This window comes from Microcebus murinus, chromosome 10 (genome assembly GCF_040939455.1).
Source record: "Microcebus murinus isolate Inina chromosome 10, M.murinus_Inina_mat1.0, whole genome shotgun sequence".
Lineage (NCBI taxonomy): Eukaryota > Metazoa > Chordata > Mammalia > Primates > Cheirogaleidae > Microcebus > Microcebus murinus.
This window is the reverse complement of record NC_134113.1, coordinates 22,083,588-22,110,584: the sequence shown is the minus strand read 5'-3', so window position 1 is coordinate 22,110,584 and position 26,997 is coordinate 22,083,588. Positions and strand designations below refer to the sequence as shown.

At 40.6% G+C, this 26,997-nt stretch overlaps 1 long non-coding RNA gene across 1 annotated transcript; it reads right to left on the bottom strand.

Moving 5' to 3' along the window:
* Positions 1-2,825: 2,825 nt before the first annotated feature.
* LOC142873268 (uncharacterized) lies at positions 2,826-26,920 on the bottom strand. The gene is made up of 4 exons (XR_012921308.1): positions 26,894-26,920; positions 26,524-26,579; positions 14,721-14,893; positions 2,826-3,207 (listed from the first exon to the last, which is right to left on the bottom strand). It is a non-coding gene; the product is annotated as an uncharacterized LOC142873268 (long non-coding RNA).
* Between the last annotated feature and the right edge of the window lie 77 nt (positions 26,921-26,997).

The following is a 26,997-nucleotide window of genomic DNA, read 5'->3' as shown; positions in this document are numbered from 1 at the left end:
GGTCTCCAGCTGGACAACTGTAGATCTTGGGACTTCTCAACCCAACTCTTTATAATAAATCTCTTTATATCTCTCCCATCGGTCTGTTTCTTTGGAGAACCCAGACTAACACAGCACCCAAAGCCAGTACATTTGATATGCTGATCACATTTGTGGGGGCTCACCTAGGATCCTTTAAGAACAAGGACACCTACCAACAGATGTACACTCGCTCCACAGAAACTGGTAGACACATGAAGAGAACCACAAAAGGAAAACCAATTCTGAGAGGCTGGAGCAGCCTTTGATTGCTACAGTTCTTCCTAGAGACTTACCTATGCCATGGCACAAAACTCTTTCTGGGGTGGGGGGCTCTAAACTGTGTTTTGTTTTGCTTAATGTCAGACTTGAGTTGGGATTTAACAATGGAGTTTAATTTTTGTAAGTGAAGAAGGGAGGGAAAGTGTCCCGGGAGGGAAGCATTAGACACAGAAGGGAAGAAAGGCAGAACAGGTGGGAATGAATGGAGCAGTTGCAGGGAAAAGAGACCAGGGTTACTTGACTGGACCCAAAGGTGAGTGTCTGGGAAGCAGTAGAAAGAAAGTTAGCTAAGTAGGACAGGCTCTTTACAGCTGGAAGATGAAGTTTGGGCTTGTGGCAATGCATAATAGGGAACCACTGGAATTTATGTGTGTTGGCACATAAAAGTTGTTTTATTTTCTTTTGCTTAAAAAAAAGTAAATAAAGGATTAGAAGAGAGGTGTAGGGTTGAGAACACCAGCTAGGAATCTGTTGCCGAATGCCTACGGTGACTGTACTTTCTGAACAGAAGTTGGGACCTGCAATCTGGCAAGTAGGAGTGTGCACAGGTCAACAAATCAGAATATTTGAATTGAGGACATTCCAGAAAGATCCAGAAAAATCTTAGTTATCGTAACTACACTAGGCATGTGGCAATGAGGTGGAATGATTCCTTAACCCCGCCTTCTTCGTTATCGCATGTTGTACCATGAGGTCTTCCCAACGCTTCTGAAATTGATCAATTTGGGGGCACGCAGGAAACTGTTAAGTAGCAGTCGCACCATTGTGTGATTTCAGCCTTTCTGGAGTTGTGTTTTATTTAGACTTCTATTTATAGCCAACTCGCTTTGAACAAACAAAATGAAAACATAAAATTATTTTGAATGTTAATAAATTAGTTGGCTTAGTTTCCCGCTTAGTTTCACACCAAATTCCCTACTTCATTCCCACCACACAGTTGGGGTCTCGTGGGTACCAGCCACACTGAAGGTATTAACACTTCTCGGGAAGGGCAGTGCACTTCCTCCGTGGGAAGATGTTTCTCTCTCACACACTAAATACAACTATTGTACACAGTGGTGCCAAATTTTCCCCAGTTTTCTCAAAGAAATACTCCAAACTCTTGCCTCTCATCAACCTCCAGCTCCTCACCTGATAAAATCTGAGGTGCCCTGGGTGCTGGGGGATACAGAAGAATGACAGAGAGAAAACGCTGCCCAGGCTGACGGGCACAGACAACAAGCAGCCACGAGGGCTCCTGTCCCATAGGCGCCACATCTCCTCTTTCCCAGTCACATCCCAGCGCAGCACTTCCTGCACACGGTGACCTTGTCCCCTCCCCTGACACTGCCTTTTCTCACTCCCAGCTCAGCTACTTTCTCCTCCCAGATGCTCCTCATTGCAGTGACATGCATACCTGCATTTGACCCTTCTCCCTTCCCATGTTCTCTCAACTTCTGGGTGGTCGCCTCATTCTAGAAAGCCTTTCTCTCTTAATCATTTTCTCCATGCCATTTTTGAGCTGAGAACAACCCCTCTACCGCCAATTAAAAGACCCTGATCATGACCAATATGCCCAGCAGACAGCAAACGTAGCCATCCACCTCCTCATCGCCTGAGAACGCTTGTTTCTCCTCAAGCATCTACATTCATCTACTTTCAAACTCTTTCCTCAGTTTATATTTCTACTCTTTAAATGTATTCCTTTGGCAAACCCGTTATTCGAAATGTTCCTAATTATTTCTGATGACAGTCAAACTGTATTATAGGCTTGGGTAGGCTGGGGTAGGAATCTTGGACACTATTTGACAGCACTGTTTCTATAAGAAGATGTATTTCAAGTTCAAGCAACTGAGTTACAAACGTCTGAAACACAAACTATTTTAAAAATCAGGGTACGCTTAACAATTAGACATTAGGGGACTGCATGACTTAAGGTAATTGCCTATTACCAAATAAATGATAGGCATAATAATTACTTTTCCTTTTAATGGACCTTCTTTCATTCAAAGGAGGCCTCCAGCTCTAAGGAGGAGCTGGTGCCAGTCTGCTGTATTTGCCACTGCTGTAAAGAGCAACCTAAAAGCACACACGAGGAGGAAGAGGAAAGGAGAGGATGCTAAGGAAAAGGACCATAAAAAAAAAATTTGAAATATGGAAAACAAATGATAAAAAAAAATGACAGGCCAGGCGCAGTGGCTCATGCCTGCAATCCTAGCACTCTGGGAGGCCAAGGCGGGAGGATTGCTTGAGCTCAGGAGTTCAAGACCAGCCTGAGAAAGAGCAAGACCCAGTCTCTACTATAAATAGAAAGAAATTAGCCAAACAACTAAAAATAGAAAAAATTAGCTGGGCATGGTGGCGCATGCCTATAGTCCCAGCTACGCAGGAGGCTGAGGCAGGAGGATCGTTTGAGCCCAGGAGTTTGAGGTTGCTGTGAGCTAGGCTGATGCCACGGCACTCTAGCCCAGGCAATACAGTGAGACTCTGTCTCAAAAAACAAACAACCAAACAAACAAAAAAATGACAGAACACAATGAATAGTAAAGCAATTTTTGAGGATTTATTTTTAATGTAAAGTTAATTGCAATGCAAATATGTAATAACGTGTTATCACCTTCTTATTAAAGACATTGAAGGAATGTTAAAGAAAAGCCAACCATCTTGATATTATCATTTTATAGATTTTTCATTTTTGTATATTTTGTCTTATGTCATTCTGCCCTAGCCCATATGCATACATATTTTACATACATAGCCAGCAGCCTGGGGTACAAAATAAGGCCTTATTTATATTAACATCAAACTAACTTCAACCTTCTATACCACCTGTAGCCAGAATGTTGTTCTTCATTTCCTTTTCCTCTGAGGTGGCTGAGAACCTCAGGGGTGCTTTTTCAGACCAAGAGGTCAGTCCTGGTTACTTGCCTTTGAAAAAGGAAAGGGAGAAGCCCATGAAGAACATATAAATACATGCCCTTTGTGTCAAGTGAGCCAATATCATTTATAAATAGTCTTCCCCCTACAACAACCTGGGCCATGATGGGCAGCCCTGGCCAACAATCCAGACTCCCTCTCTTTTATAAGAAGTTTTTCCTGAGGGCTTCTGGTCAATTACCTTCCATCAAGGCTTCCTGTAAAACCACAAGTAACAGTCTCTGGGCTTTGAATCCCAAAGAGAAAGGTTCAGGTTTTGACTACTATTCTCCCTGAAGTCTACTAGGCTGCTAAGCCAATTTTCCCGCCTCCTTCTTAGCAGCCTTTAAGTTCTATAAAACAAGGGGTATTGAAATTCCTTCAGGTGTAGATTTTTGCCAAGTGAAATCAATGCCTACTAGTTTCTTAGCTTATAACTAAAAAAGCCTGTTCTGGAGATTGTCCCACACAAAAATGGTCTATTCCAAGGTGACCTGAAACCTCAACCACAAGAAACAGAATACATCAGCAGTCCCCGACCAGGGGTGGAGCTCAGGCAGTGATGGGAGCAATGGAAGCAGCTGTAAATATGCTGCTCCTCTCCTGCTGAGCACCTCCCCCCCCATGGATTGGGGGTGGGGGGCATATCAGTCTACTGCCTGGGGGCTAGGGACCACAGCTTTAGATGATGGGTGCTTGATTAAAATCATCATTATCATCATCATCAAATAAAGTTAGCCCACACAATTCTAACCATAATATGCATATCCCTTTATGTGTTGCTTTTTTCACTTACGTTATAGTATAAATATTAAAGCTTTGGTCACATACTTTTGTCTACCAGCCTCCTCCCCCATAACGTTAGACATTCCTCCCCTCTCTCCTTGACAACTTCCTGTCTCCAACAGCTACTGCAACAACATCTCATCCAAAGGCCATTCACATGTTTGGATGTTCAACAAATGTGCAGTGATCACTTAGCCAGGCCCTGTGCTAGGTGCTGGGAATACAACAGTTAGCAGAATGCAGCCCCTGGAAGCTACTGCAGGAAAGCAGAGGCCTAAACGTGTCATTACAGCGGCTTATAATGAGAGCCTCCTTAGAGACTATACCAGGTACAGGGAGACACAAAGGAGAGGGTGACCAGGATAGATAAGGAAAGCTTCTTAAAGTGGGGTTCCCTTGAGAGGGTCTTGAAAGATGAGTACAAGTTTGCTGAGAAGGATAGCATGTTAGGCAAAAGGAATGTCACATGAAAAAATACCAACAGGTGGCTTTGAAGAGTTCAGATGATATTATTATTATAGCTAGAGCAGACGGCACAAGTGGGCAAGTAAATGGGAAAGAGAATCAGGGGGTAAATCATGATATGCAAAGAAGCTTGTGTGCTAGGTCAGGGGTGAGCAATTGTTTTCTGCAAAGGGCCAGAGGGTAAATATTTGAGGCTTTGCAGACAATACAGTCTCTGCCAAAATTGCTTGCATGCTGCCATTATTCTACAAAAGTAGCCCTTATCGACAATACATAAATGAATGTGTTGGGGGCTGATTCTGGTGTGATGCCTTATACTAATCATTCACTACAGCCTGTAGTGTACGTGTGTTGCCTGACGCAGCAGTAGTCAGCATTTTCTTCAGACACGGTTGCTGCCTTGTGACTTGATAAGAGGCCTGAGTTGTTGCACATAAGCAAATGCTCCCAACTCCCACATGGAGGGCCCCCGTGGTGGGAGTCTGGAGGCCATGAGAACAAGAACAAGAAGAACTCTCCCAAGAACTGGCTTCCGATTGATGGTTGGTAGTCAATGACGGGTATGACTCCCCATGGGGGGGAGGGCGACCTAAGACAGGCACAACCATAGGGGCCAGGGAGGAGCCACCGTCTGGGATTGAGACCAAAAAGCACTTCAAATGGCTGCATTGTTTTATGTTGCCTGTCTCGGCCTTGGCTTTTGAGCTCTGTCCGGCACCTTAACTTTAGTAACCGTTTTGAGGTCTGAGACCATGGGGAATTGTTCCTTTTTGAAACAACTCTGGAATTGGCTGATATTGCTGCTATGCTCAGATGCTCACGTACAAGGAACTAATCTTGGGTCTGGGGGTTATAAATATAAAGCAACTGGTGCATTGGTCACTTGAGTCATTGTCATGTCCATGTGCGTCTGTGTTGTTATTTTATGTTCTGTGTTCATCCCCCATCCTGTAATCAGGCCATGACATGAATGGACATGGCTATTCCGATAAAACTTTATTTATAGGCACTTAAATTTGAATTTCATATAATTTTCAGGTGTCATGAAATACTAATTTTATTTTGATTTTTTTTCAACTCATAAACATATAAAACGGTTAGCAGGCTGGATTTGGCTGAAGGGCTGTAGTTTGCAGATATTTGCTCTAGGCCAGTGATTCCCAAACTTTGCAGCACATTAGAATCACCTGGGAAGTTTTTAAACCGCCCATGCTCAAATCACACCAAAAACCAATTAAATCGCTATCTCTGGTCATGGGAGCCTGGAGTCTTAGTTTTTTAAAATCCCGGGGGGATTCCAATATACAACAAAGTTTAAAAACCACGGCTCTAGGCTAAAAGAGCCACAAAATGGATTTACCATTTTAAATAGAGGAATGACATGCAGATTTGGATTTTAGAAAGAGCACCCTGAAATGACAAAGAGAAATACATTGACAGATATGAAAATTCGTTCACTATATACAGTTGAGCAGATCAAAACAGATTATGAACTATGTATTATGATCCCATTTTTATTAAATATGAGTGTATATAATTAGGAAAATAGAGAAAGGAGAAAATATGAAAAGAATAATAATAACCAAAAACTGGAAACAACCCAAATGTCCATCAACTGGTGAACAGATAAACAAATTGTGACATATCCATGCAATGGAACACAACTCAGTAATAAGAAGAAACAAACTACTGACACATGCAACAAAATGCATGCTACATACTGTCCGATGCCATTTATATAACATCCTGAAAGCAAAACTATAGGGACAGAAATCTGATCAGGGGCTGGGTGCGGTGGCTCACAGTTGTAATCCTAGCATTCTGGGAGGCCAAGGCGGGAAGATTGCTTGAGCTCAGCACTTCGAGAGCAGCCTGAGCAAGAGTGAGAACCTTGACTCTACAAAAAAATAGAAAAATTAGCCAGGCCTGGTGGCGCATGCCTGTAGACCCAACTACTTGGGGAGGCTGAGGCAGGAGGATCGCTGGAGCCCCAGGGTTTGAGGCTGCACTGAGCTACAGTGATGCCACTACACTCTAGCCAGAGCAACAGAGTGCTACTGTCTCAAAAAAAAAGGAGCACTTTGAGACTCCTGTCTCAAAAAAAAAGAAAAAAAATCTGGTCAGGATTGCCAAGGTCTGGAGGAAAGGGTGGGGAGGGGCGGAAATTGACTGCAAAGGCATAGAAGGAAGTCTCCCGGGGTAACGGAAATGTTCCACATCTTGATTGTGGAGCTGGTGGCTATATGATTCTATATATTTGTCAGAATTCACCCAACTATACAGTGAAAATGATGAATTTGACTGTATTTAAATTATACCTCAATTAAAAAAAAAAAAAACAGCACCCAGTTATGTTTTTTCTTCTTTCTGCTCACACTATTGGGGCTCACAGAGTGCAAGGCAGTAATCGTGGGTGTGTGAGCCTGCTCTAAACACTCACACTCCCCTTAAGACAGGTTCACCCAAAGTCTAGAACTTGCAGGAGAAGGAGCCTAATGCTGGATCTGACCACATTCTCCAATCCACTCTACAATAACAAGGCCGATATTTTCATCTCCTGACTAATCCCTGAATGCACGTCTCAAATATTTCTGAATTCAAGGAGTAAGAGAGGAGGTGGGATTAATGATCAGCCCAACTCTCTCTCATTTATTGCCATATTGATCAGGAAATCTTGTGAGATCAATATTACACTCTAAAAAGGCAATTGAGACAGTGCAGGGAAAGCTGAAAGCAGAGGGAGACCTCAGGCTTCAGTCCATGATAGTGTTGACCATCATAAACTGTAACTCATTATATTCTGGCCGACTCTTCTAGACACAAGGCTAGTTTTCACTGGCATTGAGACATTTTTTCTGGCAGACTTAGACCTAAGCAGGTGTGACTGAATCAAAGATTAGGATCCCACAAAAAAGTATTTTCATACCATGTAAGACTTACAAAACTTCATTTTACAAGATTACTAGGCATTGGTGGAATAGCTTTTGCTCCCTGTGACATATTCCTTAGGAAGGACAGCAGGCTAGATCTTGAATTATAAAAGACAGTTAAATATACTGGCATTTTAATTGTAGCATCTGGGTATTAATAGGTGGCAATAATTCAGTGGACCTTTCCATCCTGTTTTAAACTGTAATAGTTCTAGTGCCAAGGAAAGAACTGAATATAAATCTCTTAAAATGATGTGGCTTGTCCACAATAATTTGTTAGTTACATAAGTCTACCGTGACTTTTTTTATTTTAGAGACTCACATTTTGGCTTCAAATATAAAAAGTTTGTGGATTTTAATGAATAAACATTATCCATTTTAATGGATAAACAAAAAAGAATCATTTTGAAGAAGATTGAGGAAATTTCAATATAGACTGAATATTAGTATATTAGAGAATTTGTTCATTTTCTTTGATGTGATAATGGTATGTGGTTATGTAGGAGAATATCCTTATTTTTATGTGATACATGCTAAAATATTGGGGGTAAAGTGTCCTAATTTTCATAATTTGCTTTCAGATGGTACAATTTTATATATATGTATGTATATGTATACATTCATAAGCATACATAGATATGTAAATATACACATGAACTTATACATATAAATATGTATATACATATAGATAAAGCAAATATGGTTAAATATTACTGTTGAATATAGACATTAGGCATTAGGTATATCAATGTTCATTATAGTTTTCAACTTTTTTATATCTAAAAATTTTTGTAATAAAAAATTAAGAAAAAAGAAACATGACTGGTGACCTTATAAAAAGGGGAAATCTGAGCACAGAGACAAACACACGTATAGAGAAGATGATGTGAAGAGATGCAAGGAGAAAACAGCCATAGCCTACCACAGATTCTTCCCGTAAGTCCTCATAAAGAACCAACCCTGCCAACACCTTAATTTTGGACTTCTGGCCTCCAGAATAGTAAGACAATAAAATTCTGTTGTTTAAACCACTCTGTTTGTGGTACTTCGTTACAGCGGCCCAAGCAAACCAACATAGCCCTCAAAGGGAGCCCAGGCCAGAAAATCCCTCAGAAGCACCCATGGCAGCTGCTCAAGTCCATCAGGATGTTAGACAAGGGAACCATATCAGGAAGTTAAAACAAACAGGGAACTGTGCTTAGGGTAAGGCTAACCGCTAAGGGCACATCGCTTGCTTGCCACACTGCCACGCATAACAAAGCATCATGGGATGAAACAAGATGCTAAGTTAGGGACCCAATCAAGAGAAACCTCCCCTTGCCGCAGGCGGGCAACCGTTCCGCCAATCAGGGCCGGAATCGAATGCATGATGGACACATGAACAGACGGGAACCAATCACAGTAAAGGGCAGATGCATGATCCGCACGTGATCAGCCCTTGTGCAGCGAGAATAAATGGCTCGCCCCACCCCCCCCAGTCGGGGTCCCTGCCTGAAAGAGTGACCACTGCGCTGGTGCTCTGGGGCTCGGACCCTGTCTAGCCAGAAAATAAAGCTCCTCTTGTGTGATTACATCCTCGGTGACTCTGTCTCTCTGTCCGGTGAGGCTGTGGGAAGCCCGACTCCAACAAGGAGAGCACTGAGGGAGCCACTCTGAAGACTGGGAAGGCTACGCTAGGTCATCACAGAATACGTGGACAGGTCGGAGAGGGAAGACTGACACCATCAGGACAGAATTCTTAAAATCTTACCAAGATTACTGAGGAGAAGAGATGTGGGTACTTTTAATGTCCTGAGGAAACAAGCCTGGGAATTTTAAGAAGTTAGGACGTTAGGACACAGGAAAAAGTGAGACATGCTAACGGTGAGCCAAGTAGGACGTCCTGCGTCCCGGCCTACACCGAATGCTGGTGTGACGGGAGCCCATGTCCCAGGTGGGACTGCGCACTTTAGGAGGCTGAAGGCAGACATTTTAGAAGGTCATAGTGTGTGAACAATGAATGCTTTAGGCAAAGCCAGAGCTCCTTGATGTCATCTCTCTTAGTATAAGGAAAAGCAACAGCAGAAAAATCTAGGAAAGTATGTTAGAAAAGAGATGCCTGGTCCAGAAAAAAAAGAAAAAGCACTCAGATCCATCAGTATGAGCCCTGTTGATGTAGAGAAGGAAAATGACAAATTAAGATTTTTTTTTTAACTGAGCTGAGCTTCCCTGGAAGAATTAAGGGAACCTGGAAGAAAAGGGGCCGCTAACCTATATCCCATGACTTCAGGCAAAGGTGTAATGAAGGAAGTGGTTTTTGTTCCTCTGAAAGATCAGAAGTTAGTCAAAGAACAGGAAAGACAAAGTCCAAGGAAGAGCACACTAGAGAAGTATTGATCTTCACCAGGCCCCCAGGGCTTCAGAGACATCAACAACACTTTCAAACTAGGAATCTGTTGAAGGAGGCAAAACTCTAGGCTAGCAGTCTGCAAACATTTCTGTAAAGGACCAGCCAGCAAATATTTTTGGCTGTGTGGGCCATTCAGTCTCTGTCTCTCACTATTCTACTCTGCCCTGAAGTATAGAAGAAGCCATAGGCAATATAGAAATGAATGGACACAGCTGTGTTCTAATCAAACTTTATTCATGGTCATCAAAATTGGATTTCATGTAATTTTCATGTGCCATGTAATATTCTTTTAATTTTTTTAAATCATTTTAAAATATAAGCTGGACGTAGTAGCTCAGGCCTGTAATCCCAGAGCTTTGGGAGGCTGAGGCGGGAGGATCATTTGAGGCCAGCAGTTTGAGACCAGCCTGGGCAACATAGCGATATCTTATCTCTACAAAAATATTTTAAAACTTAGCCAGGCATGGTGGCACAGCTATTCAGGAGGCTGAGGCAGGAGGATCACTTGAGCCCAGGAGTTTGAGGTTACAGTGAGCTATGATCAGGCCACTATACTGTAGCCTGGGTGACAGAGTGAGACCCTGTCTCTAAATAAATAAATAAATGCAAAGACCATTATATGTTTTAGTGAAAATAATTAATGAATAATATGTTTAGGTATAAATTTAAATGTAAATTTAACCATATAAAAACAGGCCCACAGGAATGGGCCCACAGGCCAAAGTTTGCAGACCTCCGGCCTAGGCAATTCCAAAACAAAAGCCTTGGTAACAGGCAGCATAAAGGACTAGAGATGCCTCTCACTGGAGAAAGTGGCAGCAATGCCCTACGGGGCTCAGTTCTGCCCTGATGTGACAGAGATACGGGCCACAAAAGGTTTTTGAATATGCTGAATAGACAAGAAGGGCACCTCAGACAACTGCCTGGGCATGTCACCTTTCTAAATTTCTAAACTTTACAAATGCCATACTCTGAGGGAGGAGGCATTATGCATAGATGGATTTTCCCCAAGATGCTGTAAACATAGGACCTAGTGCCATAGTTAATCCATAATTAATCTCCGGAGGAAGACTCTCCTGAGTTTACATGTATTGGTCATAAATTCCAAGCAACGAACACCGACTGCCTGATATCCTGGTGAGGCTGAGACTAGGATAGCGTGTCCTTTGCACTTGCATACTGTCCTTCCTTCAAATACAACTGAGTGGCCGGTCAGGAACATGCCAAGTTCAGGGCTCTGGGAAAATCATCTTGCTTGTAGTAACTATTCAAAAGACAAGAGATTTGACTATTTTCTTAAATTTTTGCTTGATAATTGTATTTATATGTAAACTATTAATATTTTAGACTTTGTAAAAAGTGGGGCTTTTGAAAGACTTAGAGTTGCATTAACTCAATTTTAATATTCCTAAGAGAGTATATCAGTTAGTATAAACTGGGTTACTATGTCAAAACTGTTTTGACAATAATAATAATTTATTTCTCACACCACACTACCTGTGTTTTGCAGGTCAGCGAGGGTGTTCTGCTTATTATGGTAAATCAAGGACCCAACTGATGGATGTTCCATCACAACCCGATACTTCCAGCAGTGCCGGGCAGAAGTACAGGACACAGCAAAGCACACACTGGCTAATAAATTTTCCACCAGTAAGTAACACACAAACATGTCAACTCACATTTCACTGGCCAGCATAAGCCATATGGCAAGGCCTAATTTCAAAGGCAGGAGGAAAGTCAGATCCTATCGTGTGCATGAAAGAGCAAAGCAGGAAATATTAATATTTAGTTCACAGTGTTGAATCATTCTCATAGGAAACATTCATTCCAGTGGAAGACAGCCAAAGTTGCCGACGCTAAAGAACTTGACTCTACACAGGGTCTGAGCAAGACCCTCTGAGACTGAACAGAATCACAAATGGCTAAGAGCTCTAAATTCTTTGCACTTTATAAGAGAAAGAAAATGTAATTCTTGGTCTTTGATTTCTTTCTTGGAATTTAATAATGGGAAAGTTTCAAAGCTTTATTCTTCAAAAGTGAGATCTTTTTATTTTTATATAGGTGATATTATATTATTTGAAGTATTTTTATGTTGTCATCTGGGCTCTGATATTTATTCTATATCGGCTAAAACAGCTGGGCATAATTGTAAATGAGAAATAACATAGGGATTTATTTTCAGCCAAGAATCCAGATCAGCCTTGCTGATCATTTAATTCATGTTCCTCTTCCATCCTATTGTAGACCCTTCTGTTTGCAAAAGACACACCTCCCGCCTGTGGTTGCAAGAGGATACTCAAAGGAGCTCTATGGTTGGTATTAGGGGTGTGTTCTTAGGAAAGGAGCAGCAGGAACATCTGGAAGAATTGATGATCTCCTCCACCGAGGGACATCATCACACTAGACACAGAAAACGCTAAGAATTAATACAAGAACAAAAGGCTGGCAAATACTAGGGGAAGGCATGATTCCCTTGAGTGAGTTGTCCCAAGGTCTAGGCGTCGAGGGATGTTACTCAGAAGCCCAACTATTGCTGTAGATCTAGCCTACAATCCTCACTTGAGCGTTGTCAATAATAAATCTGCATCTGCCAAAACCATTGCTTCTCGGTTCTAAACATTTACTTCTCAGATGGTTTGAAAGTTCAAAGTCTGAGGAAACGCTCTGATTCAAACCACAACAGAGACACTTAGAAAACCTGAAGGCAGAACACTTCTTTCAGATATAATCATAGAACCTCAAAATATAAAGCAGAGGAAAGTGGAACTATTCTAGGAAAAGGAGAGCAAAGAGAGTTGTAAAGTCCACCCACTTAGCATCCTCCTCTCCTCCCTTGAGGTCTCTAAGCATATCTTGAAAATCCCTGCCTTAAAGGCTCAGAGCCACTGGCCACGTTCTATGATGTGGAGGCAACCAGAAGAGCCTAATTCCTGCATTAGCCCATAAAAAAATACCCCAACTTCTCCCTTCAGAGTGTTGTAAGAATGAGGACTCTCCATTTCCTCACTGTCTATACCCCAGGGATTCCTGCCATTTAATATGTAGAAGGATCCCCTGGGATTCCTGTGCCCAATACAGACCCATAGGTCCCACCCACGGGGGCATCACTCACTGTTGCGAGGGAAGATCTCAGGAAGCTGCACTTCCAAAAGCACCCAGATAAATCTGGGCTGGGTGTCCTAAGGACTATACTTTGAGAAACACAAGGCTTAAACATAGAGTATGTAAAAAGAAAGACTAATGGAGAATATAGTGAAAGTAGCCAGTGGGCCTGGATCATGAAGGGCCTTGAATGCCAAGCAAAGACATTTGAACTTTATTCCGTGAACAGCAGAGAGCAACTGAAGGTATTTGAGCAGCAGAGTGGCATGATCAGAGGTGAGCTTCAAGAAAGTCAATCTGAAAGTAAGATGTGAAATTATCAGCATAGGGAAAAACAAGTTAAGAGGCTATTTATTGTGAGGGTCGAAGAAAGAGATGAGGCGTTTCCGGATTTGGACAATGAAAGTAGAAACCGAGAAAAGGGAATAGATAATAGCCTATGTCACAGATTTAATGTTTGTGTCCTCTCTAGGTTTATACTTTGAAGTTTTAACCCTCAGTGTGATGGTATCTGTAGAGGCAAATTAAGGTTAGATGAGGTCAGGAGAGAATGGGCCCTCGTGATGCATTAGTGCCTTGTAAAAAGAGACACCAGAGAGCTTGCTCTCTCTCTCTTCAACATGTGGGGATACAGCAAAAAGGTGGCCATCAACAAGCCAAGAAGAGAGCCTCATCAGAACCATGACCATGCTGGCACCTTGATCTTGGACTGCCTAGCCCCAGAACTGTGAGAAATAAATTTCTGCTGTTTAAGCCACCCAGTCTATGGCATTTTGTTATAGCAGCCTGAGCTTACTGAGACAGTCTACAAAGATAGAATCAATATGATTTGGCAGGTTGGAGTTGGAAATTAAAAGGAAAAATGGATTCAAATATGAGACCAGGGTTTCCTTTCTAACCAGAGGGCAAGATGGTTGTTCTTTTAACAAAAATAAAAAGGGAAGAACTTGAACTCTGGGGCTGTCCTGGCCATGCCAGCCATTGTGCCTGCAGAACCACTGGTCTTGCTAAAGTAGGAAGGGCAGCCTTCAGGGACCACGTAATCCCTCCAGCCACACAGCTGGTTAGACAAGTGAGGACATCTGACCCAAAGGCAGCCAACTTAACAGTTGACCAGTGACCTTTGAGTTTTGGCTCCAAAACCTAACCACAGCCAATCAGATCACTGTGGAAAAAAGAAAGGAAATGAGGCTATTAAATGTAGATGACCCTGAATGGGTGTCAAGAAGGGTCATGAACTAGAGAAGAACCATAAACATAAGTCAAATGCAGAAGCAGAAGCTGTGGGAAAGAGGGCAAACCTAAGCTAGCAGCTAAGGCAGAAGGGAGCAGACAGGAAGAAAATGGGCCCCTGTCAACAGTGAAATCTGCCAGCAGCTACAGCTGAGGTCCCATAACTGGGCATGTGAGGAGTTCATCTTTACCTGGCACATAGTAAGCACTCAAAAATGAGTGCTTTTAGGATTTAAAATAAAGGCCATTTGGATCCTGCTCCATTCTCCAGTTCCTGCTCTTCTTAAAGCCTTACTGTCACTTCCCCTAGGTTCCCAGAAGCAGTCGTCTTACAACATACCCCTCATTGCGTGGCAACTTGAATGAGAGTTTGCTCACAGTCTAGCAAAAGACTGCGAGCAGGGACAGTGCGCTTTCAGAAAACGGAGGCATGGAGGCCAAGACTGCAGGAAACACAGAACGGGAGCTCAGGACGGAGTGAAGCGTTAAGTGAAGGCTAAACATCTTGACAAAGCAGAGCATATATATTTCAATAAGAAGAGACACAAGCAGAAATCCACAGGAAGCCGTTTTCTTAGAGGGTAGGAAGAGAAAGGGGAGGCAAAGGAGACGGAACCCACCTTGGTGAAGTCCCAGCTTATTTGGCGTCAGGCTTAGCCATGACGATTGGCCTTGACCATATGAGCAGAGCCCCTTTTATCCTACACAAGTCAGTGGTTAACGGGAGACCTTTATCCCCCTGGTTTCCTGTTTTCATGTAGAAGTTGTTGAGGAGTGCTCTCAGGATGAACATCTATAGGGTAAGGGAAGGAAGCAGGGTTACAGTGTCTTTGTCTGCTCGGGCTGCAGTGGCTTAAGCAACAGGCATTCCGTTTTCAGTCTGGAGGATGGGGAGTTCATGATCAAGGCACGGGACCACTTAAGTTCCTGGTGAGGGTCCCATCTTCTCGCAGTGTCCTCATATGGCAGAGAGACAATATCACTCTCTCTTCTGCTTCTTATAAAGCCACTAATCCCATCCCTCACAACCTCATCTAACCCTAATTAACTCCTCAAAGACCCTTATTTCCAAATACCATCTCACTGGGATAAAGGACTTCAATATAATAATTTGGGATGCAATGGAGCCCACAGCACAGAGGAAGAGACGAGGCTGCAGTGTGAATACAACCAAGCCTCATAGGGCTGCTGGATTTATCAAATACGTACACAGGATGCCCACTTAAATGTGAATTTCAGATAAACTGCAAAAAACAAAAATTTAACAACACTATGTCCCATGCAATACTTGGGACATACTAATACTAAAAAGTATTTGTTGTTTTTCTGCAATTCAAATTTAACTGAGCATTCTGTACTTTATCTGGAAACCCTAAGGCCTCAGCCACCCCACAGGGTGTTCTGAAACTGGAATAGCCCTTTCAGCCTGTGCGGAGCTGGGTCAGGGCTGTGGGTCTAGGCCAGTCATTGGATGTAGCCGCCCCTGAGAAGAAGGTAGAACTTTGAGCAAGGTGAGCAGCTAACTAGCATCCTGGCAGCTAGAGGGATAAGTCCTTCAGTTCTAAAGGGAGGTTCTGGGGGGTACAACGCACTTTCCATTACTTACATCTCTCGGTTCCCCCAGAAAACCTCTAACAGTGATACTTTACTTTCATTCCCTTCTGTGCATTCAGCAATGTGCTAGGCCCTAGTGGTACTTCTACTTTCACTATAAGCTGTCAGTGGATGAAAAGAAAGGGAAGCATATCTTAATATTTGGTAAATTAATTCTCAATGTTTTATATTGAGAGTCTCACACTTTTTTCCCCTCGGTCATTTGAGATGGATAGCCTCTGTTGTACCCTTTCTTTTAAAAAATATTTTTTGATGATACATTTAAGTATACACCCATTTCTAATACAATAATTTACAATAAGGTAGGGAAAGAAAGATATTTCCTTAATCTGAAAAGGAGTATCTACCAAAAACCTAAAACAAATCTCATTTCTTTTTTTTTACTCTATTTTTCATTTAATTCTTTATTATAGAAATTTTCAAACACACACAAACATAGATAATATAGATTAATGAACCCTAGATACCTATCACTCACCTTCTATAATTGCCAACATTTTGCCGATCTCCAAATATCATTTTGAAGAGTAAATATTAGACCATACTTTCATAAAACTCAGAAAAAAAGATATAATGATGACTGCTTTTATCATCAATAGTGGACATTGCCCTAGAGTTACTGGTCAATGCAAAAAGACCAGAAAAAAAGAAATAAGTATGACTATTGGCAAGGTAGATATATGAGGGCTGCCCGGAAAGTATCTAATGAGAATCTGTTACATGGCTGGATACTTTCCAGACAGCCCTTGTATGCCTAGAAAATCCAATGCAATCACACAGAGTCTACATAGGCTAATTAAAACTTTCAGAAAGACAGAAACAAGATTAAGGCATAAAAGTCTACAGCTTTTCTAAAATCAGCAAAAGCCAATCAAAAAATATAATAGAGAAGAAAGCTATGTTCAATTCCAATAGACCTTGAATTATCTAGGAAAAGACTTAAACTATGAAAGCTTTTGAGGATAGCCATATAATTTTAATGAAGGCCCTAAAAGATATTCCCAGATAAAAAGATTAAATATTGTGCAGATACTATGCTCACGAAATTAAATAATAAATGTGATACAATTTTTATCAAAATCTCAACAGGATATTTTATAGAATTGACGAGCTAATTCTAAAGTTCATCTATGAGATGTGCCCAAAAAGTTAAGATTTTTTTTAGAAAAAAAAGAAGAAGGACTTACTTTACCAGATGTCAAATGTAGTGTAAAAGTAACAATAATTGAAATAATGTGGTACTGTGAAAAGTGGGCCAATAGATCAATAAAACAGAATAAGAAGCACGGAAAAATACATATACACCTATGCGTGTATATAAATATGCATTTATGTGTGTGTGTCTGTATATATACATATATATGTATATGTATATATGTATATGTCTCTTCTCATACATATATATATATAATCTTAGTATATGATGAAAGAGACATTTAAAATCAGTTGGGAGATGACAAACTGTGTAATAGTGTTGGGACAAGGAGCTATCCATTTGTGGAAAAGTAAAATTAAATCCCTTCCTCACACCATACATAAAAATAAATCCCAGTTGTATTTAAAATGTAATTTTCTTTTAAAGGATAAAAGAAAAATGGGAAAACATATTTAAAATCTTAGAAGGAGAAAGCTATCTTAACAAAACAGAGAATGCAGATGCATTATGTGTATTATAGAAGGTACATAAATGAAGTCAAAAAGTAAGTAAATTATGACAAAATATTTGTAACTGATATGATAAAATTTTATACCTCATTTTATCTGAATTGTCTAAATATAGCTGAATATTTTATATATATATATTTATTTATATAAAGAACTTACCAATCAATAAGAAAGAATCCAGTGGAAATCTACCATTCAGTTTAAAAGAACCCAATTGAGCCGGGTGTGGTGGCTCACGCCTGTAATCCTAGCACTTTGGGAGGCCGAGGCGGGCGGATTGCTCAAGGTCAGGAGTTCAAAACCAGCCTGAGCGAGACCCCGTCTCTACCAAGGTTGCGGAGAGAGAGGAACACTCCTACACTGCTGGTGGGACTGCAAACTAGTTCAACCTCTGTGGAAAGCAATATGGAAATACCTTAAAGCGATACAAGTGAATCTACCATTTGATCCAGCAATCCCATTGCTGGACATCTACCCAAATGATCCAGTGACACTCTACAAAAAAGACACCTGCACTCGAATGTTTATAGCAGCACAATTCATAATTGCAAGGCTGTGGAAACAGCCCAAGTGCCCATCAATCCAAGAATGGATTAATAAAATGTGGTATATGTATACCATGGAGTACTATTCAGCTCTAAGAAACAATGGTGATATAGCACATCTTATATTTTCCTGGTTAGAGCTGGAACCCATACTACTAAGTGAAGTATCCCAAGAATGGAAAAACAAGCACCAGATATATTCTCCAGCAAACTGGTATTAACTGAGTAGCACCTAAGTGGACACATAGGTGCTACAGTAATAGGGTATTGGGGAGGTGGGAGGGGGGAGGGGGGCGGGTATATACATACATAATGAGTGAGATGTACACCATCTGGGGGATGGTCATGATGGAGACTCAGACTTTTGGGGGGAGGGGGGAAATGGGCATTTATTGAAACCTTAAAATCTGTACCCCCATAATATGCCAAAATAAAAAAAAATTAAAAAATTTAAAAAAATAACAATAAAATAAAATATAAAAAAAAATAGAAATAAATTGATTGACCAACTAAAAATATATATACAAAAAAAAAAAATTAGCCGGGCATGGTGGTGCATGCCTGTAGTCCCAGCTACTCGGGAGGCTGAGGCAGTAGGATCGCTGAGCCCCGGAGATTGAGGTTGCTGTGAGCCAGGCTGACGCCACGGCACTCACTCTAGCCTGGGCAACAAAGTGAGACTCTGTCTCAAAAAAAAAAAAAAAAAAAAAAGAACCCAATTGAAAAATGGGTAGAGAATATAAACAATTTGGAGATGACAAGATACAAGTGTTCAAGGCCGGGCGCGGTGGCTCACGCCTGTAATCCTAGCTCTCTGGGAGGCCGAGGCGGGCGGATTGCTCAAGGTCAGGAGTTCAAAACCAGCCTGAGCAAGAGCGAGACCCCGTCTCTACTATAAATAGAAAGAAATTAATTGGCCAACTGATATATATATAAAAAAATTAGCCGGGCATGGTGGCACATGCCTGTAGTCCCAGCTACTCGGGAGGCTGAGGCAGAAGGATCGCTGGAGCCCAGGAGTTTGAGGTTGCTGTGAGCTAGGCTGACGCCATGGCACTCACTCTAGCCTGGGCAACAAAACGAGACTCTGTCTAAAAAAAAAAACAAAAAAACAAAAAAAGGTACAAGTGTTCAAAACCATTTATGAAATGATCATATGAATAAATCAAGTTAATAAAATAATTAGATGTAAATCATGTTAATAAAATATGAGATTTCAACTTTTGATCATTCTCTTAAGTCAGAACTTGATTTTGCCCTACTTGCAAGCTAACAAATTAGCCTACCACAATTATGTGCTTCTTTTTTTTTTTTTAGAGACAGTGTCTTGCTATGCTGGCTGGACTCAAACTTGAGTTGGCTTGAACTCTTGAGTTCAAGCAATACTCCTACCTCAGCCTCCTGAGTAGCTGGGACTATAGGTGTGCATCGCCATGCCTGGCTACATTTTTCAACATAAGATAAGACCTCTAAGAAAAAAAGATGCTCTGATCAGCAAATACATGTAAAAAATCTGCTTTTGCTTCTGTTCCTAATTTTAAGTTAATTAATTGTTATTCTGGTATATGAATCAGTCTCTTATAAATTTGGTTACTGTGAGTCAGTTGCCAAGAGTATAGTGTGATCAACTGTATCGACTAACTGATAAAGGAAAACCCTTGGATCTGAAAGACTGGGAACAGAGCCAGGATCCATAGTGGCTATACCAAGGTACTGTCAACTTAGCTGGACAGTCAGCCAAAGACATTTACCTGTCTCACCCCTTACAGACCATCATGAAACCAAACTACTCTTGAGATCATTTCCTCTCTTCCTATTCCTCTCTTGAGATCATTTCCAACCCTTCTCATTCATCATAGTCATTTCCATTTTGTCAGTATCTCTGTTAAAAAGTATCATACAAACTTGAACACAATACTCCAGAATATATCACATGCACTGGACCCCATTTTTGTATGAATGTACCGTAAATATGAACTGGCTTTTTTACAAACTGCTATACTTGTAGAATGCTATTACATCATCCACTTTAGAGATGGGACATCTGAGGTTCATAGAATTTAGGTAGATTGCCTGAGATCAAACAGCTGTTAAATGGCAGAGTTAAAATTGTAACAAGATCTGCCTGACTCCAAAGAATTCATTCCAAGTTCTTTCTCTTGCACCATTTCAGGAGCTTTCTTCCCCTTCCTGTATTTCCATATTTTTTTGAGTTTTAACACAGCACAATTCGGAGGTAAAGAGTACAAGCTCCAGGAGCAAACTGCCTTGTTTAAGATCTTAAATGACATTGCTTAATCTCTACTTACATGATCTGGGACAAGTTACTTAACTTTTCCAAGCCTCCATTTCCCCATCTGTAAAATGAGAATTTTAACAGCAATACCTACCACAGGGTTTGCAGGGCTGATTAAATGAGATAGCATCTAACACAGTGCCTACCCATTGGCAAGTATACAACACATGTTAGCTCTGTCATTCCTGCTCTGGCTCACCTTGCTGGTTCCAGCCAAGCTCTTAGCCTGTCAAAGTAACTCTGAACCCCAGCAAATCCATGCAACTCCTGGTGATCACAATACTCTCTTCTAAATGCTCACATGTCATCTGCATAGTAAACCACCCTAGAGTGTTTCAAGAGATCAACATTGGCTTTACAAAAGTTCTCTGAACTTTCTTAAATACTACGTACACTTTCCTACATCTAAGAAAAAAGTCAGAGTATATCTAGAGTTCTTTTCCTCACTCTTATGAACTCTGACATGACAGTATTGAAAAGAGGGAGAAATAAAGGCCATCAGAACTTATAAGATGCAAAAGGAGACCAGAAATAATAGAAAATTGACTTCAGCTGTGATTCATCAAAGGTTCTTTGCATCCGTTCCTACTGCTTTACCACAGCTCACTTCCCCTATTGCTCAGCCCTATATATTTATCACTCGCAACCCACATTTGAGGGTAATGATTACAAAATGTTCTTTTGTACATCAACCCAGCTGCCAGGGCCCCCCTGCCCCCACGCTCAGCAAAGTTGGTTCATTTAACTGAGCTTTCGACATTTCAAGGCTGAAGGAAAAGGAATTCAATCTCCATGTAAGTTCTGTGAGCTCCTTACTACTGTCTCCACTTTTCTGCTGACCAACATGGGGATTCAAAAGGCCATTATTTATGTTTTACCTAAAGTCACAGAGTTGATTAGAGACCGAGATAAGAAGCGACCCAGATCTCTCAGAATGCCACCACAGGTTGAGGAAGCCTGCAGGCTGCAAACAGCAATGTTTCCCAAACTGTTTCTTCATCCATACCATTTTTGCAATATCTTCCTACCTCTTACGAGATTACTTACTCAATTTTTTAAAATCAATGCAGTTTTTGCTACCTAAGTACATGTAGAGACTATTAGTGTAAAGAGTTGCAGCTGTGGACTCACGGGTTTTATATAACTTATTTATATTGTATAATACATTTTTAAAGTACACGAGTTTCCTAGGGCTGCCATAACAAACTACTACAAACCAGGTGGCTTAAAACAACAGACATGTGTTCTCTCAAAGTTCAGAAGGCCAGAAATCCAAAATCAAAGTGTTGGCAGGGTTGGTTCCTTCTGGAAGCTCTCAGGAAGAAATTTTCCCATGCCCCTCTCCTAGCTTCTTGGTGTTCTTGGCTTGTAGACACATCACTCCAATTCTCTACCTCCATATTCACGTGAACTTTTTCTCTGTGAGTCCAACTATCCTCTTCTTTCATTTATAAATATACCAGATCTCAAGATCCTTATTTAATTACATCTACAAAGACCCTATTTCCAAATATGTTCATGTTCTGAGGTTCTAGGTGGACATAAATTTTGTGAGGGACACTATCTAACCCAGTACAATAATAGTTCAATATTTTTGAAAGTTTACCCATGCACCACTTAAAATCATCTTGCATCTTGCTAGTGGTTGGTAAACGACATTAGAGAGACCACCGGTATGTGACATTTCAAGATGCTTGGTCCCCTCTCCTACTTTTAAAAGCAGAAGATTTTACAGTCAGGATGATTGAAGTTCCTTTACTGTATTTGAACAAATGTATGTTTTCATATATGAAGAAGTTGGTCCCCTAGAGAGACTTGATTCTCTGGTTTTGAGAACTCAGGAAATGTTATTAATAATAAATTGTTTCAAATGCTATTTTAAGAAGACAGATGAACACTAGCTTATTGCATGACTCATTGTTTTCCGAATTCAGTAGCTGTGTATGTGCAGGTCTCTGCGGGCTCATACTTAGGGATTTATTAAGTTTTCTCTCCATAGAGACAACCAAAGGATGAGGAGGTGAATTTGCAATTTAAAAGAAGCTGTTAGGTGGTGAAACTCCATTTTGTGCAGGAAAGCAGGATGTTTGAGATCACTGTAAACAGGAACCCAGAGCACACTTGTGAAACTCAAAGCCCAATTTTCAGTCCAGAGAGGGACAGAAAGAAAGACTTTACTTTTAGCAGTCTTTATGAGACCTAGACTTCTGTATGAACCACAAGTGGAGGAAACTTGAGTTTTTCCGTTTGAGATAATATTCAGGAGACCATGCTCTCCTAAATGCACAGACGTTAGCTCTTTCTAAACAGCATGCACTGTAGAATGGAAATTAAAGCACTCAGAAAACATTTTTATTGACCATGCTTATTTTTAACTTAGATGCTTTTTTCCTCCAAAAAATTATCATTTATCAAAGATGTTAAGAGGGAAAACTATCTTAAATGAAAAATTATCAGATGGTGGAGATCAATTACTGTATAGGCTCAATGCAAAATAATATAAAAGATGCATAAGAGCAGATGCTGTGCTTGGAAACGACATCTCAATAAGCACATTTCTATAAACACATATGGTGTAGGATCTCTCCCATACATGCCACCTCAGTGTTTACGCCAAGTTAAATAATTCAAGACGGTGTAACCAGCTCACAGAAATGTGATTAAAAAAACACTTTATAGAAATTGGGTTGTGGCCATGGCAAATAAACTAAACAAAAGAAACAACAATAGCAAAAACACTTAAAGAAGAGAAGATTGGGAAGGTCCCCAAACTGGAAGGTTCAGTATTTATTGGCAAAAACTCAAAGAATAAGATGTCACTAACCTGTACCTTGTGTTCCCACCCACAAGTGTATTTTAAAGAAATGGCCCAAACTGTCATGCAGGAAGGATTCCTGGCCTTGAAACAGTTATTTGTCATTATATGAGTCAATGTCACCCAACACCATTGCCGATATCCAGAGCTTTTTAAAACTTCTTTTGTAGGACTCCCTCAGAGATGGACTACCTACTTCACAAGACTACCTTTACTTTCTTTAACCACTCCTAGATTTTCATGATGTGCACTGCCCAGGAAGGCTTTAGAGGATCAAGAATGACCAACTCCTCAAGCCCAGCCTGAGCAAGTATGAGACCCTGTCTCTACTAAAAATAGAAAAATTAGCCGGGCACAGCAGCACTCACCTGTACTTCCAGCTACTCAGTAGGCTGAGGCAGGAGAATCACTTAAGCCCAGGGATTTGAGGTTGCAATGAGCTGTGATCTCTCACCACCACACCCTGGCTTAGGCAAAAAAGCAAGACCCTGTCTCAAAAAATAATAATAAAAATAAAATAAAAATTTAAAGAAAAGACAAGCGAAGATTATGTTTCATGGGAAAAGGGAAACCAGGTCTGAGTTGTCTCCAAGCAACAGGTTCAGCAGGTGTATTCTGAAGTCTTGCTAAGCACTAAAGATCTAAAGTGAAACCTTCCAGAAGACATTGCTATTGGCTCTGGGCAGATCTCAGCTTCTCTTCCTGACTGCTCTGTGCATACTCCCCTTGGGAGCACCTTGGGTCACCATCGCTAGACCTATTTCATGCTTCTTGTACCTCCAGCATGTCAGGCGTTTTCCAGTTTTTAAACCACTCAGATCCAGGAAGGCCTGCTACCAGCCAAACCAATGGGCCCCATGACATCAGTCATCTGAAGTCAGACATCCATCAGCTCACACATCTCAGAAAAATAGCCCAGTGGTGAGTTGTATTCTGGCATTTGTTTTCTCCATCTTCAGAAAGTGGGGGTTAAACAATCTCCTGTACAACTGAGAGCTAGAAGAAAGGAAAAGTCAGTCCAGTTTGTCTTTGCTAGTGAATGATGCAAGAGATAAAGTCAAACATTCTCCCGCCTCTTTTGATTCCTGGCTTGCCTCTAAAACAAGGAGCAGTGAAGCATCGGAAACTAATGGAACCTCAAATGGATTGTGTTCATTTTTGCCATTTTGGTGATTCTAACATTTCACTGGGACCTACAATCCCAAAATAATAGAAAAGTAGGCTGTAAAGGGCCTCTGAGTTAATTTAATCCAATCCCATCATTTTGCAGAGTAGAAAACTAAACACTAGAGAGAGGCCATGGTGATTTAGTGGCAGAACTAAATAATCTCAGTTCCATTATCTTTCCAGTGATCATATTGCCTTGATTTATAGCCTTGTTTTATTATGGCTGGACCCTAATGAGAATCTTTCTGGAAATTAAGTATCCTTTGGATCAAAGGATGCCCGCTGCATTAGTATTTTTAAGACCACTAGAAAGATCCACCCAGTCTTTAGCTTATAGCTCCTAGGAGATGAAGTCAAAGCTGGTGGAAAGCAGTGTGGATGGAAGATCAGGGAAATACTTTATTTTCTTCCCCCGGTGGCTTTAAATTAGAACAAGCCTACTTTCTTTGCTGGAAAAGGAAATGTATTACATTAAAAGTAAATGATACAATGTAAAAGGACAGTGTTTTTCACTCTTTAGTAAAGTTGAACTCCTTTCAAGGAGATAAATGCTCATGAATCGCTCTAGAAATTTTAAAAATTATTTTGCCATTTTGCATGAATAAAATTATAAAGTTTATATTAATAAAGTCATTGTAATCTTTTCTTAAAAGCTGTAGAACTCTGTATAAGTACAATAGATTTATTAGCCAGGTGTGGTGGCATACACCTGTATTCCCTGCTACTTGAGAGGCTAGAGGCAGGAAGATCTCTCGAGCCCAGGAGTTTGAGGCTCCAGTGAGCTGTGATAACACCACTGCACTCTAGCCCTAGCAAAAGAGCAAGATCATGTCTCAAAAAAAAAAAAAAATCAGCAGATTTATTTAGAATACTTATTATTAAGACAAGTAAAATTGGAAGATTGTGGTTTCACATCTCCAGGAATTTGAGGTGGGAAAAATCTTAACAAACTATAAGCATGTTATTTTAATATAATTTATTGCAACTGATATTTATAATAATGAAAGTGTTTCTATCCTTCTCATTATTCAAACTTAAGAAATAATCAATGAACATAAACCTTTAGAAATCAAATGCTATTTAAGTTTTGCTTAGACAGGCAGGTCTTGAGTTCCCAGAAAAACAAATCCTGAATCAACAGGTCTATTTAAGAAAAACACAGCATCTTTTTTTCCTACCTAAAAAGATGATTCCCATGGCTTAAATCCTGGTATTATACTGATTTCAGCAGTCTGGAAGCTTCCTCTGACCTTTCCTTTATATAAGCTTTTCTATGATCTCCCTTCAAGTTTTACAATTTGGTTTAAAACACAAAATCAAAGGTACAAATACACACACACACATACACTCATTCTCCTCTCTCAGGGGTCTCCTACTAATCTGATTTATTTTCAAGGGGATTGGCACCTCCTAGGGAATCTTCATTTTCTATCCATGCTTGATAGTCCAGGAATGCCAAGCACTTGCTCGAAGATTACACTAGACAGGCATGTTATCCTGACAACAAGAACAAGCTCTGGGCTCAAGCAACTGCCATGAGACTGCCAAGAAAAACAGCACCCTCATCTTCCCCACCCCCCACCCCAGGGACTATGTGAGCCAAACCAGATTTGTAACCTGACTAGGATCCAAATTTCTAGCCTAGAGCATACCAATAATAGCTCCAGGCCGGGAACCCAGGATTCTTCCGACCTGGGGATGACCCAAGAGGCAAGTTAAAATCCACCAGCCCAAGCTAACCTAACCAGAATCTGTCTCTAAACTAAACCAGCAGTTATTCTTCCTCCAATGACTTGATTAGCTTCTGGTAAAATTAATCAAAGAGGTTCATAACTCTACTCTTTCCAATATACCCCCTAAATATCCCATTGGCAATATACACTAATGTTTAATTGAGTGCTATCGTATTACAGTAATTAAATTTATATCCTGGGATTATTTGATAGTAAAAAAAATCTTGATTTTCTACATCTGGATTATATGGATCAAAAATTTAATCCTATGAGTAAATAGTATATAAATATATACAAATAGTATGAATATCTTTATGTTAATAGTATAAAAATTAGAGATACAGTGGAACAAAAAGAAATGGGGAGAAAAATCCATGATTTTGTCAGAATCTAGAATGTACATGTGTGGCATTTCTATGTATATGTAGTAGGAAGATATAAAAATATTAACTGCTTTTCCTTCTAAGACTATGTGTTCCCCTTCTCCCCACCCCCTCCCAACAGTGGCCCCAAGCCCTGAAGAGGAAACACTTCAAAAGTGTCAGGACTTTAAGTGACTGTGCAACCACTGAAGTCAAGTGTGTTTACCTGGAAGCAACTAAGTGCCATTTTCTGCATCAGGAAGAATGAGCAGGAGATGAACTCTGGAAGTAGGAATATGGGAATGTAAATCATTAGTTGAGTTTTAGAAAATAAGATACATTTCTAGCACACCCAATTTTGTGTCCCTAATGCATCATATCCATTACCCACACATATGCACACACATGTACACATACACACATACAGCTTTGCATATTTGTAAACAAAAATGGAAGGAAGCCTGCTGTACATGCTGTTGTATAACCTGCTTTTCTCATTTAACATTAACATATCTGGAAGAGTTTTACATGGACCAAACTTTCAATGCCAGACTGAAACATGCTCAATCCCCCTCACCCTCCCAAAGAGGCCTCACCTGTATCTCCCAGATGCTCTTCTGCAATGTGACCTTGCATTTTCCCATCAAGAAGCAGAGTCTAATTCACCTCCCCTTGAATCTGGGCTGGACTGAGTGACTCC